The sequence below is a fragment of the Canis lupus genome, chromosome 24 (genome assembly GCF_048164855.1).
Source record: "Canis lupus baileyi chromosome 24, mCanLup2.hap1, whole genome shotgun sequence".
Lineage (NCBI taxonomy): Eukaryota > Metazoa > Chordata > Mammalia > Carnivora > Canidae > Canis > Canis lupus.
The window spans coordinates 27,346,172-27,366,245 of record NC_132861.1 but is presented as its reverse complement, the minus strand read 5'-3'; the positions used below and the strand labels follow the sequence as shown (position 1 = coordinate 27,366,245).

At 35.3% G+C, this 20,074-nt stretch overlaps 1 protein-coding gene across 5 annotated transcripts in view; it reads right to left on the bottom strand.

The window, feature by feature from the left end:
* LOC140615916 (disintegrin and metalloproteinase domain-containing protein 20-like) overlaps positions 1-20,074 on the bottom strand; it is a 161,455-nt gene that overhangs the window by 65,120 nt on the left and 76,261 nt on the right. The gene's annotated exons all lie outside the window — the stretch shown is intronic.

The following is a 20,074-nucleotide window of genomic DNA, read 5'->3' as shown; positions in this document are numbered from 1 at the left end:
TTTGTATTAGGCAATATATTTTTATAGGAAAGGAGGTAAACATGCTTGACACATGGGTAAAGGTAAACTGTGTGTTCTTTTTACTGATATTTTATCTGCCTTTTATTCCTCCCTCGTTAGTCTTACCAATGAGTCACTGCACGTGTCTTTCTGTCTAAGTAAAGAAGCAGTTGCTACAGATATTTCAATCATATATAATTGTGAAGGAAGTAAAGTTAAAATGATATGTCATATTTGTTAGGAATACAAAGCCACATTTTTATGGATTTGGCTGGACCATATCCATTTTCTCTGTATGGATTCTTCTCAACAGAGCATCTGAGAAGTCCATGTTGAAATTTGTAAATAAGTAAACACAGAAAAGTTAAAAGATTTTAAAATTTTGCTTAATTTTAGCAAATGGAACTTCCGATAAAACTTTATTGTTTCGGCAAACATTTACTGAACACTTTCTCTGTGCTCAGCAATGGTAATGGGTTTCTCAAATAGAAATACGGATGACACAGGATTCCTGTTAAATTTTTTCATTAAAATTCTTAATATGTTTAATAATAGCCAATGAATATTGATCTTTTCTTCATTTCAGATGATAATATTGTCCTCTTTATGAAAGATCCCTTGTTAAAACTGCTAATGTTTCTATTTATTCAAATAACAACGACCAGAAAAAAAAACCCATAGGAATAAATAAGCTTGTACATAAAGAATAGAATGAGAAGGCAAAGGCCAGAAGTTTGGAAATGCTGAGAAATGGGAGAAGCCAGAATTCTTTTATTCTTTGCTTACTAAACATGACTTATTTAGAAGGGAAAGAAACTTCTGGGGCACATTTTAGGACCTATGCTCATAAGAGAAACCCAAGTAATAAGGGGTTTCTGCAATTAAGAATGAGAGCCCTGTAACGTAAGATAAGAATAGCTACTTTGGTATGTTTTCTACTGTAGAATGTATAGAATGTATTTTCTTTAACTGAATAAGGGGTTATTTTATGTAACTTAGGGAAACAGAAAGCACACATCAAAATAATACAAAGAATTTACTAAACAGTAATCACTTTGTAATAATCAGAAATAAAAATGTTTCAGGCAATATTTTTCTAGAATGTAAATTCCAAGAGACTAGGCATTTCTGAATATTTGGCATAGTATTTTTAAAATATCGTGATCAAAACATGAGTTCCACTTAAATATCCACTGATAATGAATAGTCCTATAACTTGTTCCTTTCCAATTAATTAGAGTATAGTTCAATGAAACAATATTCTCCTTTACAAACAGCTCCTTGGTTAGAGTTAAGGTGGTGGAAAAGTAGGGGTCCTCATTTCATCTTGTCCTCCATATTTAGCTAGCTAACTTTAAAACCATCCAGAGCATCTATGAATTTAACCTGAGATGTAAATAAAGAACAGCTGGAACTCTACAAATAGAAAATAGACTACTTCTTGAAAGGTAGGAGTGTGGAGAAGAGAAATGGAGGGAACATATGGGAAGATAAATGGCTGGGGGAGAAAGCCTTGCAAACTGGCTGCAAGAAAGTGATACAGCTTTGGGACTCAAAATCAGGATCTTTAGGAATCTGCTCCTGAGAGAGTCTTCCCTGCCCAAAAAGTGTTCAGTGGTGAAATGGGGTAGAACTGCAGGAGGGACAGTGAGGTCTCAGTATTCCTAGAGGCACAGAAAGAACAGGAGTACCTGAACTGGCAGAGTTCTTAAGCATTGGAGCAGAGAAACGGGTTTAGGTCAGCAAGCCCAGGAGAAGGCTCAGCTTGTTGTGCCATAAACCATAAACTGCCGATGGATCAGGGTCCGTGCTGGGTCCCCACTAAGGACTGGAATGCAGCAACCCTTTATTTTCATCTGGAAGAAGTGGAGCGGTGTGCACACAAGTGGACAAAATTTCTGCTGGGGCTCTGAAAATTGTGCAAATCAATGTCCCCCCTGCCCCCAGGATGATCTGAGTGAGTGGGCCTCAAGAGACGCATGGAACTCCAGGGAACGAATGCCTCACAAGGCAAACAGCTTACAATGAGCCCAGCCACCTGTCAAGTGGTGAGGCATCTCTGCCCAGGCCAGACACCTGTGAATCAGCCCAGCAGGCCCCTCCCCCAAAAGACCAGCTGGAAGTAACCTGACCAAGCAGCACTGGAAAGCAACAGGATTGAGGGAAAATAGTATATAAAACTCAAGGTTTTTTATTATTATTCATTTATCTTTCAGGTTAAATTTTTCCAATATTCTTTCTTTTTTCCCATCTTAACTATAATATTCAATCAACTCTTCATTTTTAAGTTTTTTCTTTTTTGACTTCCATATTTTATAATTACATGTTATAGATATATTCTTCATTTTTTACTTTCTTTCACCATATTCAATTTTATTATTGTATATATATGAGTTTTGTTGTTGCTGTTGTGTTTTATAATTTTGGAATTTAAAACCTTCTAGCATACAGTCCAAAATATACCCAGAACCAAGTGGATCATTGTGTTGGTCCACTCTTTGAGATTATATTCTCTCTTCCTTCCCATTCCCTCCCCTACTTTTTTCTTCTTGTTTTTGTTCTTGTTGTTGTTACTGTTGTTTCTATATATGTTTCACTTTTTTGAAAAATATTTTATTTATCCATGAGAGACAGAAAGAGAGAGAGGCAGAGAGAGAAGCAGGCTCCATGCAGGGAGCCTGATGTAGGACTCGATCCCAGGACTCTGGGTTCACACCCTGGGCCAAAGGCAGACACTCTACCACTGAGCCACCCAGTCGTCCCTAAATTTCAATTTTTTATATAAATTTGGAGTGTATTACCTTCTAACATGCATACTAAAATACACCCAGAACCAAGTAGATCACCATCTTGGTTCACTCTGTGAGATTATATTCTCTCATCTCCAATATTCCTCTCCCTCCCTTTTTTTTTTACTTTGTTTTTCATTTTTGTTTTCTTTTATTTTCATGTTCCTGACCTTTTTGGAATTGTCTAGTGTGTAATCATCAGCCGTGGTTGATGTTTTATACTCTACTCACTCATATAGCCATTCTGCACTGGACAAGATGACTAGAAGGAAGAAATCATCACTAAAGAAAGAATTAAAGGTAATACTCTCTGCCACAGATATAATGTATATGGATTTAAATAAGATGTCAGAGGAATAATTCAGGATTACAATTATAAAATTACTATTTGGACTTGAAAAAAGCATAAAAGACTAGAGATTTTCTTACTGCAGAAATGAGATCTCATCAGGCTGAAACTAAAAATACTCTAATTGAGATGTAGTCTAAACTTGATGCTTTAAATGCTAGAGTAAGTGAGGCAGAAGAGAGAATAAGTAACAAAGAAGACAGGTTGATAGAAAAGAATAAAGCTGAGGAAAAGAGAAAAAAATAAAAATAAGAGCTCATGAGGAAAATTGATAGTTTGAAGAACAATAACATCCATGTTATTGGGATTTCAGAGGGTGTGGAATGAGAAAGAGGCCCAGAAAGTATGTTTGAACAAATCATAGTTGAGAATGTCCCTAATATAGGGAAGGAAACAAGCATTCATATCCAATCCATTGATTGCTACCAAAATCAACAACAACAAAAAAGTGATCAACACTCTGACATATAATAGTGAAGCTTACAAATTTCAGAGATAAAGAGAAAATCCTAAAAGCAGTTTGAGACAAGAGATTCCTAACTTATATGAGGAAAAATACCAGATTAACTGCAGACCAATCCACAGAGACCTGGCAGGCCAGAAAATGCTGGCATGATATATTCAGGGTACTAAATAACAAAGACATGAAGCCAAATACTTTATCCAGCAAGGCTGTCATTCAGAATAGAAGGAGAGATAAAGAGTTTCCAGGACAGACAGAAACTGAAAGAATATGTGACCATCAAACCAGTCCTGCAAGAAATATTAAGGGAGATTCTGTAAACAAAGAGGGAACCAAAGAAACAGACAATCTGTAGAAACAGGGACTGTACAGGTACAATGACACTAAATTTATATCTTTCAATAGTTACTCTGAGTGTGAATGGACTATACCCTCCAGTCAAAAGACACTGGATATCAGTCTGGATAAAAAAGCAAGACCCATCTATATGCTGTCCAAAATAAGCTCATTTTAGACCTAAGGACACCTTCATACTGAAAATGAGGAGTGGAAAATCATTCACCATGCAAATAGACCTTAAAAGAAAGCTGGGGTAGCAATCCTCATACCAGAAAAATTCGATTTTAAACCAAAGACTGTACTAAGAGATGAAGAGGGACACTATATCATACTTAAAGGGTCTATCCAAGAAAAAGACCTAAAAATTATGAATATTTATGCCCCTAATGTGGGAGCAGCCAATTATATCAACCAATTAATAACCAAAATAAAGAGACACATAGGCAATAATACATTAATAGTAGGAGGCTTCAAAACTGCATTCTCATCAAAGGACAGGTCTAAGCAGAAGATCACCAAAGAAACACACTGGGCCAAATATACTTCATGGATATATACAAAACATTCCATCATAATGCAACTGCACATAAAACTTTCTCCAGAATATACCGAATACTGGGTTACAAATCAGGTCTCAACCAGTACCAAAAGATTGGGATTATTCCCTCCATATTTTCAGACTACAATGCTTTGAAACTAGAATTGAATCGCAAAAAGAAATTTGAAGGAATTCAAACACTTGGAGTTTAAGGAGAATCCTACTAAAAAATGAATGGGTCAACCAGGAGATTAGAGAAGAATTAAAAAGATGCATGCGAACTAACGAAAATGAAAGCACAACTGTTCAAAATATTTGGAATACAGCAAAGATGGTCCTAAGAGGGACGTATATTTCAATACAAGCCTCTCTCAAAATGTTGAAAAAAATCTCAAATACACAAGCTAAGATTACAGCTAAAGGAACTGGAGAAATAACAGCAAATAAGCCTAAACCCAGCAGAAAAGATAAATAATAAAGATTAGGGCAAAGTTCAACAAAATAGAGACCAGAAGAACTGTAACACAGATCAATGAAACCAGGAGCTGGTTGTTTGAAAGAATTAATAAGATAGATAAACCCCTAGCCAGACTTATCAAAAAAAAAAGAGAAAAGACTCAAATTAATAAAATCATGAAAGAAAGAGGAGAGATCACAACCAACACCAAGGAAATACAAACAATTTTAAGAATGTATTATGAACAACTGTATGCCAACAAATTAGGCAGTCTGGAAGAAATGTATGCGTTCCTGGAAACCTGTAAATTATCAAAACTTAAAGAGGAGAAAATAGAAAACCTGAACAGACCAGCAAGGGAATGGAAACAGTCATCAAAAACCTCCCAAGAAACAAAATTGCCCCCCATCCAGGGGAATTCTACCAAACATTTATTTTTTAATACATTTTTTAAATTTTTTTTATTTATTTATGATAGTCACAGAGAGAGAGAGAGAGAGAGAGAGAGAGGCAGAGACAGAAGCAGGCTCCATGCACTGGGAGCCCGATGTGGGATTCGATCCCCGGTCTCCAGGATCACGCCCTGGGCCAAAGGCAGGCGCCAAACCGCTGCGCCACCCAGGGATCCCTCTACCAAACATTTAAAGAAGAAATAATACCTATTCTACTAAAGCTGTTTCAAAAGATAGAAATGGAAACAAAACTTCCAAACTCATTCTATGAGGCTGGCATTTCTTTGACCCCAAAACCAGACAAAGATACCACCAAAAAGGAGAGTTACGGACCAATATCCTTTTTTTTTTTTTTTTTTTTTAAGATTTTATTTATTTTTTCATGAGAGACACAGAGAGAGAGGCAGAGGGAGAAACAGGCTCCATGCCGGGAGTCCGAGCCGGGACTCGATCCTAGGTCTCCAGGATCACGCCCTAGAATGAAGGCGGCGCTAAACCGCTGAGCCACCCGGGCTGCCCCAGACCAATATCCTTGATGAACATGGATCCAAAATTCTCACCAAGATACTAGCCAATAAGATCCAACAATATATTAAGAGGATTATTCACCACAACCAAGTGGGATTTATCTCTGGGATACAAAAGTGGTTCAATATTCATAAATCAATCAACATGACAGGTCATATTAATAAAAGAAAAGACAAGAACCATATGATTCTCTCAATTGATGCAGAGAAAGCATTTGCAAAACATAGCATTCTTTCATGATTAAAATTCTTCAAAGTGCTAGAGGGAACATATCTCAGTATCATAAAAGTCATCTATAAAGAGCCGCCCACAGTGAACATCATTCTCAATGGGGAAAAACTGATAGCTTTTCCCCTGAGGCCAGGAACATGACACTTACCACTTTTGTTCAACATTGTACTTAGAAGTCCTAGCTTCAGCAATCAGACAACAAAAAGAAAAAGATTCAAATTGGCAAAAAAATTAAACTCTCCTTTTTCACAGATGATGTGATACTGTATATAGAAAACCCAAAAGACTCCACCCTAAGATTGTTAGAACTCATATAGCAATTCAGCAATGTGGAAGGATACAAAATCAATGCACAGGAATCAGTTGCATTTCTTTATGCTAACTATGAGACTGAAGGAAGAGAAATTGAGCAATCAATCCCATTTACAATTGTACCCAAAACCATAACTAGGAATAAGCCTAACCAAAGAGGTAAAGGATATGTACTCTAAAAACTACAGAATACTTATGAAAGAAATGGAGGAAGATGCAAAGAGATGGGGAAACATTCCATGCTCACGGATTGGAAGAATAAAAATTGTGAAAATGTCTATGCTACCCAAAGCAATTTACTCATTCAAAGCAATCCCTATCAAAATCGAAAAGTCCATGGACTTTCTTCACAGAATTAAAACAAATAATCCTAAGATTTTTGTGGACTCAGAAAAGACCCCAAATAGCCAGAGGAATGTTGAAAAAGAAAACCAAAGCTGGGGGTATTACAATTCCTGGCTTCAAGCTATATTATAAAGCTGTGATGATCAAGACAATATGGTATTGGCACAAAAACAGGCACATAGGTCAACTGAACACAATAGAGAACACAGAAATAGACCCTCAACTCTATGATCATCTCATCTTTGACAAATCAGGAAAGAATACCCACTGGATGAAAGACAGTCTTTCAATAAATGCTGTTGGGAAAATTGGACAGCCACATGCAGAAGAATGAAACTGGACCATTCTTTTACACCATACACAAAGATAAACTCAAAATGAACTCAAACTGGTTGAAAGATCTAAATGTGAGATAAAAATCCATCAAAATCCTCGAGAAGAACACAGGCAACAATCCATTTGAACTTGGCCACAACAACTTCTTGCAAAACATATCTATGAAGGCAAGGGAAACAAAAGCAAAAATGAACTATTGAGACTTCAAGATAAAAAGCTTTTGCACAGCAAGGGAAACAGTCAACAAAACTAAAAGACAATCTACAGAATGGGAGAAGATATTTGCAAATGATATATCAGATAAAAGGCTAGTATCCAAGATCTATAGAGAACTCATCAAACTCAATATCCAAGAAACAATCAATCCAATCATGAAATGGGCAGAAGACATGAACAGACATTTCTCCAAAGAAGATTTTATATATATATATATATATATATATATATATATATATATATATATAATATACTCAGCCATCATAAAGGATGAATATGTACCATTTGGTTCAATGTGGATGGAACCGGAGGGTATTATTCTGAGCGAAATAAATCAATCAGAGAAAGACAATTATCATATAGTTTCACTCATATGTGGAATATAAGAAATAGTGAAAGGGACCATAAGGAAAGGAGGAAAGCTGAGTGGGGAAAAATTAGTGAGGCAGACAAACCATGAGAGATTCCTAACTGAGAAACAAAGGGTTGCTGGAGGGGAGATAGGTGAGGGCACAGGGTAACCAAGTGATGGGCTTTAAGGAGGGCACATGATGAGATTAGCACTGGGTGTTATACTATATGTTGGCAAATTGAATTTAAATCAAATTTAAAAAATAAAAAAATAAAAACAGCTCTATTGGAAATTATAATTTATTGATAAATTCTGTCAGACTTATGGATATTAAATCACAATGATAAGCTCTATGTATCATTAATGCATTTTGATCAATGCATTACTTAGCAATATAGTGGATTAGATGCCTGATAACAATATTGTGATCATTACCATCTGAAGCAATTTAGGACTTAGTCCTGAATCAACAATGTGTGCAGACACAAAATTAGGATAAGCTTCAGTAAGCAGCTTACAGAAGTGATTCTTTAATGAGTTCTTTGTATAATTAAGTTCAATAGGTTACTTGGTATCTTCTTGAGTTAGTAATCCAACATGCTAATTAAACACTTAGGGACTTATTTGGGCCACTTTTCCTTTGCTGCACATCATTTATAGTCTAATTAAATGTTTTGTTCAGACTAAGGTTAGAACATAGAAGATGTGTCTTTGTAGGTGGAATGAATCAAAGAAACATCTAATATAGAATATAAAGTACTTAGTATCAGTAATCTTTGACATTGTTGACCTTTAAGGAAATTAAATTAATTTGGTTGATATTATTAAAAAATTAGAAGCTTATACTTTCTATTAATTATAATGTTGTAATCTGCATAAAGAACTTTGTGTGTAGCATTGCTACTACCAATATCAGATTTCAAAGATAACTCAATAGTACACTGTTTGTTGAGTGTAAATATAGGATTTCAACAAAAAAGGCAGACCTCTCCACTTATCCAAGATTTTCTCACCTTGTACTCTGTTACATACTGAAATTCTGATTTCCATATTTTGCTTTGGCTCTATAATTTATAGCTTGTTAACTAATATGAATAAATAAAATTTCAACGAGCCCTTAAAATGTTTCTTCATTTTTGTTCATTATAGGAGATAATGCATTGGACAGTCCTTTGTGGGCAGCCCTGGTGGCTCAGCAGTTTGGCGCCACCTTCAGCCCAGGGCGTGATCCTGGAGACTCAGGGTGGAGTCCCACGTCGGGCTCCATGCATGGAGCCTGCTTCTCCCTCTGCCTGTGTCTCTGCCTCTCTCTCTCTCTGTGTCCTTCATGAATAAATAAATAAAATCTTTTTTTTTTAAGGAAAGTCCTTTGTAAAGCCATTTGTAAATGATAGGTGACATTATTTTAATAAGCATATTATTATGTTCATCCTGGGGATATAAGCTTCAAATTGAACATTCTTATTTTGATAGGTCCTGTCAGAAGACAGACTATCTCACAGAATACCAATGTTCATAATATTACCTGAACAAGATGTTAAAATGATCTCATGAATTACCACTCAGCTCTCTCAACATCAAGGTCTAATAACTATAGTTAGTGAATGTCAAGAGTTTAGCTAAGCTACTCTATAGCGTAACTATGCCAGGACCCATTTTATATGGTGATCCATTTTATTTAAGAGGCCTGAGGGAGACTTAAATTGAACTAGCCCTTCATGCAAGTGCATACCCTAGATAATACCCACAGAGTCACAAGCAAGGGTAGTTCCTGGTATGACTTTATCCCATATTCCCAGAGTTCACACGTTGGAGCTTACTCAAACACTGCTCTCTTTGGTGTGAATGCAGTTTTGGCCCTGGAACACCAAATCACTCCACCCATAGCCACTAATTTAGGAACGTACCAGAGTCCTATCTGGATGTCTGCCCTGACTACCCCGTGTGGCTTCTTGAGGCTTGCCTTGTACTTTTTCCAGGACCTGTGAGTAACAAAGTTTTCTATTTCAATTTTTCTTGTGGTCTGTTGTGGAACTGCAACTCTTCACCTGGCACCCCAGCCTCTCATTTACAAATGTTAATTGAACAAAGTCATAACAGTGAATGAAGGATGTTTATTTGTATTACACAGATAGTGATATTCTCATTTCAATTTTCTTGAGTTTTAGTTTCAAAAATGATCTTGTCCTTCATTTAGTTTAATCTATCTGCCTATTGTTGAATATTATATTGATTCTATGAACAGTATATTTGGTTTGTTGAACTGATTCTATACAAAAAGGAATCATAAATGGTTCCAATTGGACCTAAGGACAGGCAAAATTAACAAAACTGATCATGTAAAAATACTTTCCAGAGTTACTAAAAGTACATCTTTAATTATAATTTAATTACAGACTGTGACAAGATTAAACTGTTATACAGATTATAATCTTTTTAGGTGTTTTTTTTTTTAAATCAATAAGTAGAAAAGACTGATTAGAAAAAATAAATATTATCAGCTGTCTTAGTAGAAGCTAAATCTGAAATCAAAATGTGTTCTTTAAATATAAAGAGTGTGGGAAAAACCCTCAAATTATGTAATTTCTTATGAATGAAATAGAGGCCTCTTGGCAGAGACGGGATCTGATGTGCCCCTAGGACATATGCGCAAATAGATTTTATGTTTCATCTTAATCATTAATCATGATTAATCATTGATTTATACATGCATGAGCTCAGTTACAAAGATCTACATTTTGGTATTTTGGCACTGATGATTTAAGCTTTAGGCCATAGTAAATTACTTTGGAAAAAATTGACAAAGTTTATATTTTTCCATTGATGAATTTTTAGACTGACAGGATATTTTCACTGAAATTAGACTTAAAAGTTGGAAGAATACTTCAGGATGATCTAATTAGGCAAATTTCAAACATGGCTGGGGTAAAAAGACGTCTTGAGGATTTAAGACAGATTTCTGATCCGTTCTAGATCTATTGGTCCAGGGGAATAGGGTGATAATCTTTGTTAAAAAAATAAATAGAAACAGGAAGATAATAACACTCAAAAAAAGTGGTTGTAAAACTATTGTTATATTCTCACCATTACATTTTTGGAACATTGAAATGGCAGGAAAAACTGTTACTCCTAAGGGTTAGAGTCTCCAACATTTTGTGGCAGTAGCAGTTATTGTGAAATTTGTATTGCTTTAACTTCTGATCATTTCCACATTGTGCTTTGTTATTTTTTTGTCGTCACAGCTTCACATTCCTTCAGAATGATATACTAAAAACATGACTTTTATCATGCAACTTACTTGGTCATATAATTATAATAGCATTCTTTTTTTTTTAAAAAAAAAGATTTGATTTATTTGAGAGAGTGAGTGCATGTGCAGGAACATGGGCAGAGGGGTCTGGGGAGAAGCAGTGGGAGAAGGAGAAGCAGGCTTTCCATGGATCAGGGAGCTCAATGCTGTGGGGCTCAATCCAAGGACTCTGAGATCATGACCTGAGCTGAAGGGAGCCATTTAATGACTGAGCCACCCAGGTGCCTCTGTAATAGCATTCTGATGCCTGTAATTGACACATGTAACTCCCTAACTTGTCATAGCATATTTCTACAATTTGGAAGTCTTCTGTGTATTTTATTACTTCAAATTATTACACAACTCAAATTTTCTTTGGAAGCAAACTATACACATTTGTCTCTTCTTGTGATTTTGATAATATTTATTTTCTGGAATGAATTTTTTCCTCTCTTTTATGGATAAAGAAAACGTGATATACACACACATACAATGGAATATTACTCAGCATTTAAAAAAGAAGGAAATCTTGCCATTTGAAATAACATGAAGAACCTAGAGGACATTATGTTAGGTGAGATAACCTAGACACAGGAAGGCAAATATTGTATGATCTTACTTATATGTAGAATCTAAAAAAAAAAAAAAAATCAAACTCCCAGAAGCAGAGAATGGAATGGTGGTTGCCAAGGGCTGGACTGGGGGCAGGCATGGACTAAGAGATGTTGGTCAAATAGTACAAACTTTTATTTATATTATGAACAAGCTCTGGAGATCTAATGTACAGAATGGTGATTTGATAACTTCAGTTGATAATACTGTATTATATATTTGAAATTTCCTGATGGTAGACTGTTAGTGTTCTCTCCATGTAAAACATGCACACACACACACACACACATACACACACAAAGATAACTGTGAGGTGATGGATGTGTTAATTAACTTGATTGTGGTAATCATTTCACAATGTATAATATATCAAATCATCACATTGTATACCATATAGTTTTTATTTATCAATTATACCTCATTAAAGCTGGAAAAAGTGTTCTTCATGAATTTTATGTTTCTTATCTAATTCCAAAGGGTTATTTCTTGACTGAAATTTAACTAAAATAGATTAATAGATTAATCAATTTGTTCCACTTTATAGTTCTATATTCCTGCTAGTCCGTGTATAAAAGCTTACTGATTGTCAATTGTCACTCTGCAATATTCTGGTATCTCTCCCTGAACACCTCAAACTTTCTCTCTTAGCACAAACAGGTTATGGGTCAAAAGTTTGAAAAGGCAGGACTCTAGATCTATGCCCTATTCATCCTATCAGGCTAGAATGGTTTTGGATATAGCTTGTTTTATTTTAGAAGATAAATACAAGCTATGTTGACTTCTCCATATGAATTAAGATTTTTTTGTATTTTATAGTCCACAGCAAAAACTCTACACTACATATGTTTATTCCTCAGTCTCTTCTCTGACAAATCATAATGAGATTTTCCTTTTTCTCTTTTCCTAAATGCATGAGGATGTGTTTTGAGATTTTTAAAGAGAAAAAATGTAAGGAATGTAAGAAATATCATGGATTGCAGTCATCTAAATCATCTTGTAGTTTCCCAGAACATCATCCTATTTAAAACTCTTAAAATATGTTATTTGCATGAAATTAGAACAAAACTTGCATATATTCAAGTATAACAACACTTGAACATTGAATAAAATGTGCTATACAATTTTCTAAGCTCCCTACAGGTGTTATCCTGACAATACTGTGAGGTAAGTAGGTACTGGTATTTACCTTGCCGGATATGTAAAGGAAGTGTGGTTCAGAAAGTTTAAGTAATATGAAAAAGGTCATATAACAAATTAGAAGAACAAGGACTTTAACTTGCAAGTTAAACACTTCTCTCTTATAATATTGCTAACTCCCAGAATATTTGGCTTGTATATGTGGCTCTCCAGAATGAACTCCACATTCCCCAGCTTCTGCACAGTCACATATGGCTGGTTATGTGACTAGATGCTGGTAATGAGATGTAAATGGAAGCAACTTGTGGTAGCTTTTAGTTGACTTTCTTCAAAGATAGCTGTATGTGTGCTTGGTGTTTCTCTTCCCATTTCTTAAAGCTGTTGTTCAAAATAGAAATATAAACTGAAATTCCATATTGGATCATAATGGTGATGACTTCTGTACCATCAGTTTGGCTTGCTATGACCAATCTAAACTACTGTGGGGTCTTTCTACAACATTCAATTGCCTATATCTCCAATTTTCCATAAGAATGAAATTTACTCTCATGTTTAAGCCACTATTTTTCAGTTCCTTATTATTCACAGAAAAATTTAACCTTGACTGGTAGATTTCTTAGGTTATTTTGAAAAACCTTATAGATACAAAAATACTGATTTGAAGGGGCACATGCACCCTGATGTCTACAGCAGTAATGTCCACAATAACCAAATTATAGGAAGAGCCCAAATGTCCATTGACTGATGAATGGATAAAGCAAATGTATATACATACAATAGAATATTAATCAGCCATCAAAGAGAATAAAATCTTTCCATTTCCAATGACATGGATGGAGCTAGAGTGTATTAGGTAAGCGAAATAAGTCAGAGAAAGACAAACTCTATATGATTTCACTTACATGTGGAATTTAAGAAACAAAACAGATGAACATAGGAGAAGGGGAAAAAAGAGAGAAGCAAGCAAATCATAACAGAGTCAACTAGAGAACAAACTGAAGGTCGCTGGAGGGGAGATTGGAGAGGGATGGATTAAATGCTTGATGGGTATTAGGGAGGGCACTTGTGTTGAGCACTAGGTGTTATATGTGGGTGATGAATCACTGAATTCTACTCCTGAAATTATTATTACACTGTATGTTAACTAACTGGAATTTAAATAAAAATTTGAAACAAAAAATTAGGGCATATATATAATACATTTGTTATATATATAATAAAACTATTATACATTGACAATCTTGAGGTAGAAATGGTCATTTTAATATGTTACAAAAAGCACAAAAGATACATTTGTCTTTATAAAAATAAAAACCTGTTTTGCAAACAATATAACCTCTTCCCCCCAAAAAGAAAAACTCATAAAATTCATGTACTCTAGAATACTGGGCTATATGGTGATATTTACAGTATTAAAATTAAAATTAAGGAATTAAATTTTTGAACTAATTTATTTAAAATAACAATTAAAAACCCATTACACATTAATACATTTAATGAAGAACAATCAAATTTTCCAAAGAAAAAAATTAGTGAGAAAAGTTGTATTCTTAATATTTGGCTTAATAGAAAAGAGATTGAGTGGATTCTAGTATTTGATTTTGAGTTTAATATGTTGCCATATAACTTATTGATTAAAATATATGAACAAAATCTGACTTCAGAGAGAGATGAATTTGGAAAGGAAGGAGTATCTTAATAATATTTTTAGATAACTATAGATAAGCTTCTCAACAATTATTTCAAAATTCCACAAGTGTTAGTTTTTCAAGTGTTAGTTGCCCTCAGTAAAACTAACTGAAAGCATTTAAGTAATGATTTTATACTCATTACAATAAAATTTATTGGCATATCTTGTATTTTGGATGAATATTTTACCAGTTTGGGAAATATCAATTCACTAACTAATATAGAACTTTCACATTTGAGACATTTGAATGAAATTTATATTTTATTTTTTCAATTTATTTTTTTATTGGAGTTCAACTTGCCAACATACAGCATAACACCCAGTGCTCATCCTGTCAAGTGTCCCCCTCAGTGCCCATCACCCAGTTACCCCATTACCCTGCCCACCTCCCTTTCCACTACCCCTTGTTCGTTTCCCAGAATTAGGAGTCTCTCATGTTTTGTCACCCTCACTGATATTTCCCACTCATTTTCTCTCCTTTCCCCTTTAATCCCTTTCACTATTTTTTATATTCCCCAAATGAATGAGACCATATAATGTTTGTCCTTCTTCACTTACTTCACTCAGCATAATATCCTCCAGTTCCATCCATGTCGCAGCAAAAGGTGGGTATTTGTCATTTCTAATGGCTGAGTAATAATCCATTGTATATATAGATCACAGCTTCTTTATCCATTCATCCTTCGATGGACACCGAGGCTCCTTCCAGTTTGGCTATTGTGGACATTGCTGCTATAAACATTGGGGTGCAGGTGTCCCGGCGTTTCACTGCATCTGTACCTTTGGGGTAAATCCCCAGCAGTGCAATTGCTGGGTTGTAGGGCAGTTCTATTTGTAACTCTTTGAGGAACCTCCACACAATTTTCCAGAGTGGCTGCAGCAGGTCACATTCCCACCAACAGTGCAAGAGGGTTCCCCTTTCTCCACAGCCTCCCCAACATTTGTTATTTCCTGTCTTGTTAATTTTCACCATTCTCACTGGTGTGAGGTGGTATCTCTTGTGGTTTTGATCTGTATTTCCCTGATGGCAAGAGATGCGGAGCATTTTCTCATGTGCTTGTTGGCCATGTCTATGTCTTCCTCTGTGAAATTTCTGTTCATATCTTTTGTCCATTTCATGATTGGATTGTTTGTTTCTTTGCTGTTGAGTTTAATAAGTTCTTTATAGATCTTGGAAACTAGCCCTTTATCTGATAGGTCATTTGCCAATATCTTCTCCCATTCTGTAGGTTGTCTTTTAGTTTTGTTGACTGTTTCTTTTGCTGTGCAGAAGCTTTTTATCTTGATGAAACCCAATAATTCATTTTTGCTTTTGTTTCCCTTGCCTTTATGGATGTATCTTGCAAGAGGTTGCTGTGGCCAAGTTCAAAAAGGGTGTTGCCTATGTTCTCCTCCAGGATTTTGATGGATTCTTGTCTCACATTTAGATCTTTCATCCATTTTATCTTTGTGTTATGGTATAAGAGAATGGTCTAGTTTCATTCTTCTGCATGTGGCTGTCCAATTTTCCCAGCACCATTTATTGAAGAGACTCTCTTTTTTTCCAGTGGATAGTCTTTCCTGCTTTGGTGAATATTAGTTGACCATAGAGTTGAGGGACCATTTCTGGGTTCTCTATTCTGTTTCATTGATCTATGGGTCTGTTTTTGTGCCAGTACCACACTGCCTTGATGATTACAGCTTTGAAGTACAACCTGAAATTTGGCATTGTGATGCCCCTGGCTCTGGTTTTCTTTTTTTAATATTCCCCTTTTCTAAGATTTTAATATTTAGGGACACCTGGGTGGCTCAACGGTTTAACGCCTTCCTTCAGACCAGGGCATGATCGTGGAGTCCCAGGATTGAGTCCCACATCAGGCTCCCTGCATGGAGCCTACTTCTCCCTCTGCCTATGTCTCTGCCTCTCTCTCTCTCTCTCTCTCTCTCTCTGTCTCTCATGAATAAATAAATAAAATCTTTAGAAAAAGATTTTAATATTCACCTGAAACTTAAAATTTATCATTAATAAAAATTATTATCAGTTGCTTTTCCTTGTAGTGATATGTTTTGTTCATTTTAAAAAGAAAATATACCAAATAATTAGGATTGAATAACCATTGTTCATCAATCATTCTTTTAGTAAATATTGTAGCCTGTGAAAGAAACAACTATTCAGCTTACAATTCAATCATATGAATTGGGTTTTTTGTTTGTTTGTTTGTTTGTTTTGAGATAATCATCATACTTCAGTGTTTAGCCAGAAGTTTTTTACATGCTTTTCCCATTTCATCACACAGAATAATAATTTAAAAAAATATTTGTAGTCAGGGACCAATATGTGATAACATTAATAAATTCCACTGCTTTATCAGGTTGAAATTGGCTTTTTAAAAAGTTCTAAGTGAGTAGCTTCATCACATAAAGGTGATGAAATAGAGATGTAGCCGGAGGGCAAAGAGAACATAGAACAAGAAATGGAAGTAGAAATGTAAGGAATTTATTCCATCCTCACATTGGGACTTCTCAGCCTCCATAGTCTTCTGAACCAATTCTCAGATCTGCAGTCAGCAAGCTGGAGAATCCAAGGGTGGATGGTACAATTTCCAGGTTGGAAACCCACAAGCTTCAGATCAGAGGACAACCAATATTTCTGTTCCACTGTAAAGGAAAGTTCAAATAGTCTCTCTATCATTGTCTCTATCTACAGATACTGTTCATTTCTTTGCTGGTTCACTTATATTGCTAGTTCTCTCATCTGCTGGTTCCATTTCTCTGGAGGAGCCTAAAACACCCCACCTTCATGATTATGGCAAAAGAATGGCCTGCGTGTCATTTCAGACTCAAGCTTAGGGTCTGTTTTTCCAGCCCTTCTTGTTAATTTTGTAATCAATGAATTCCTAGTATCATATTTTCTTTTAATATAGATAAAGAAGTTTTCTTTCTCACAACTGAAGCTGGACTGATACAAATAAAATTATCCTAATATCACTTAAAATATGTTATAATCAGTTGCTTTGTGCTTTTTTTCCCAGTTAACATTTTATGTTTCTTCTGAGCCTAGTCAAAAAATTACTTGATATCTCAATATAATGCTTCTTTTTAAAAATTAGGATATGCTTTGGGGCACCTGGATGGCTCAATAGTTAAGCATCTGCCTTTGGCTCAGGTCATGTTTTCAGGGTCCTGGGATCCAGCCCCAAATGTGCCTCTCTGCTCAGTGGCGAACCTGCTTGGCCCAGTCCCTCTGTCTCTCCTCCTGCTTGTGCACACACTCTTTCTGTCAAATAAATAAAATCTTTAATAAAAATTAGGATATACTTCAACTTAAAAAAAAAGAAATTGCATATAAAACATGCATCTTCTACCTCATTTCCATTAAAGTTTTACATTTTACCACACTGCTTAAAAAACAAACAAACAAATAAATGCTAGAGATAACATATACATATTAGTTATCAAAGAGTACTAGCTCTAAAGAGTGCCCTACCCTGGCCCTTCCCTCCTTTACTGTATCATACTGTGTTCTGCCTTTTTAGAAGTAACTAATATTAAGAATTTTATAGTGATTTGGAGTGATATCTTTCTAAAGTTTTTTTTTTTTAATTCTTATTTATTTATTATAGTCACACACAGAGAGAGAGAGAGAGAGAGAGAGAGAGAGAGAGAGGCAGAGACATAAGCAAGCTCCATGCAGGGAGCCCAACATGGGATTCGATCCCGGGTCTCCAGGATCGCGCCCTGGGCCAAAGGCAGGCACTAAACCGCTGCGCCACCCAGGGATCCCTGGAGTGATATCTTTCGATGACATACTAGTATTTGTCCAGAAACAATATAGGCTTGTTTTGCATATTTTCAAATTGTATATAGATGGCAGAATAATGTGTGATTTTTGGCAACTTGCTTTTTCACACAGTGTTATCATTTCAGACACGTAGCCTTATTGCTACATACGCCTCTAATTTATTTACTCAAACAGCTATTAGTAGTATATTATATGACTATTTAAAATGCGTGCAGTCCTTTATAAACAATGGGTAATTAAAATATTTCCAATTTCTTCTTAAAAAACTCTGTAATAAGTACTTAAGCTTTTTTCATATGCACATGTGTAAGAATTTATCTGATATATATATGACTTGGCTAAGAAATTCCCAAGTCATTTTTGTGACTATTCTTCTACACAGAAAATTTAGGTAGACATAGGAATAATATCTATAATTATATGTGAAATTTAGGTAAAGTCTGGTTTCCAATGTCACTTTTTCTGACCAGTATTTTGGATAACATTTTTTGTGGCTTTTGCTTAATATGAGGCCTTGGTCCTTAAAGACAACTAAAAAGTATATTTTCTACTTTTGCAATTTTAGTGTTTAGAAGTGAAACTTGTTCATAACTCTTAAATGTCTTATCAATTTGGAAGCAAGTGAGTAGGGAAAATTGAGTTCCACCAATGGAATTCTTGATTGGAAAATAGACTTCTTTAAATAGCCCTCCTGCATTCGGACTCTGGAATGACCCATCCCAGCGAGAATTAAAGTCTGAAAAGTAGATAGACTTGCAGAGAAGTTTTATTCAAATTTGGATGAGACAGAGAAAAAGCAAGAATAATGTAGGCATTCAGATTTCCACCAGAAGTTAGTCTGGGGCCTTGACTCTTGTATCTACAGAAGGAAAACAGGAGAAGAACAAGAGATGTCCATCTTGGGAGTGAGTGAACCCTAAAAGGAGGTAAGACCTGAGCCACATATGGCTAAATCCATTTTATGGTTCATTGGGTATTTACTACGTCTTCTTTGACCATGAGTAAGTAAAGGGTTTCCAAGAAGGATAGAAATGCTTCTCTCACAATTTTTCCTTTTTGAAGCACAGCACAAATATTATCTGTCCTTTAAAAATATGGGAAATGGGGGCTCCTGGGTGACTCAGTGGTTGAGCATTTGCTTTTGACTCAGGTCATGATCCTGGGGTCCTAGGGTCAAGTTCCCCATTAGGGTCCCTAGGGAGAGCCTGTTTCTCCCTCTGCTTTTGTCTTGGCCTCTTGGTGTCTTTCATGAATAAATAAATAAAATCATTTAAAAAATGAGAACTAGAACTTTTTTTCCTCACTAACTAATTTTCTCAAACCATCAAATATTTTGGGTGGTAAATATTTTCAGGTTCCTTTTACAAATTGTTATAGCCAGAAGTTTACTTAATATATTTTTAAGTTTTGAATGAAGGATTATGAGTTTATTCTTGATTTCTGATATATACAAGGGACTCCAAAATCCAGTAGCAACCCCCTCTAGATAAGTCAACTAAAAAGGGACAAAGGACTTGAATAGATATTTCTCCAAAGAATACATAAACATGGCCAGCAGGCATATGACAAGATGCTCAAATCACTAATCACAAGGTGAGTGCAAATCAAAACCAAAATGAGATATCACCTCACACCTTTTAGAATGGCATTATAAAAAAAACAAAACATGTGTAGACAAGGATGTGAGAAATTCTAATCCTTGTACACTGTTGGTGGGAATGTTAAATGGTGTAGCCAGTGTGGAAAACAGTAGCGATGTTCCTCAAAATATTAAAAAATTGAACTATCACATAATCTACAATTCCACTCCTGGGTATGTATCTAAAAGAATTTTGATCAGGATCTTAAAGAGACATTT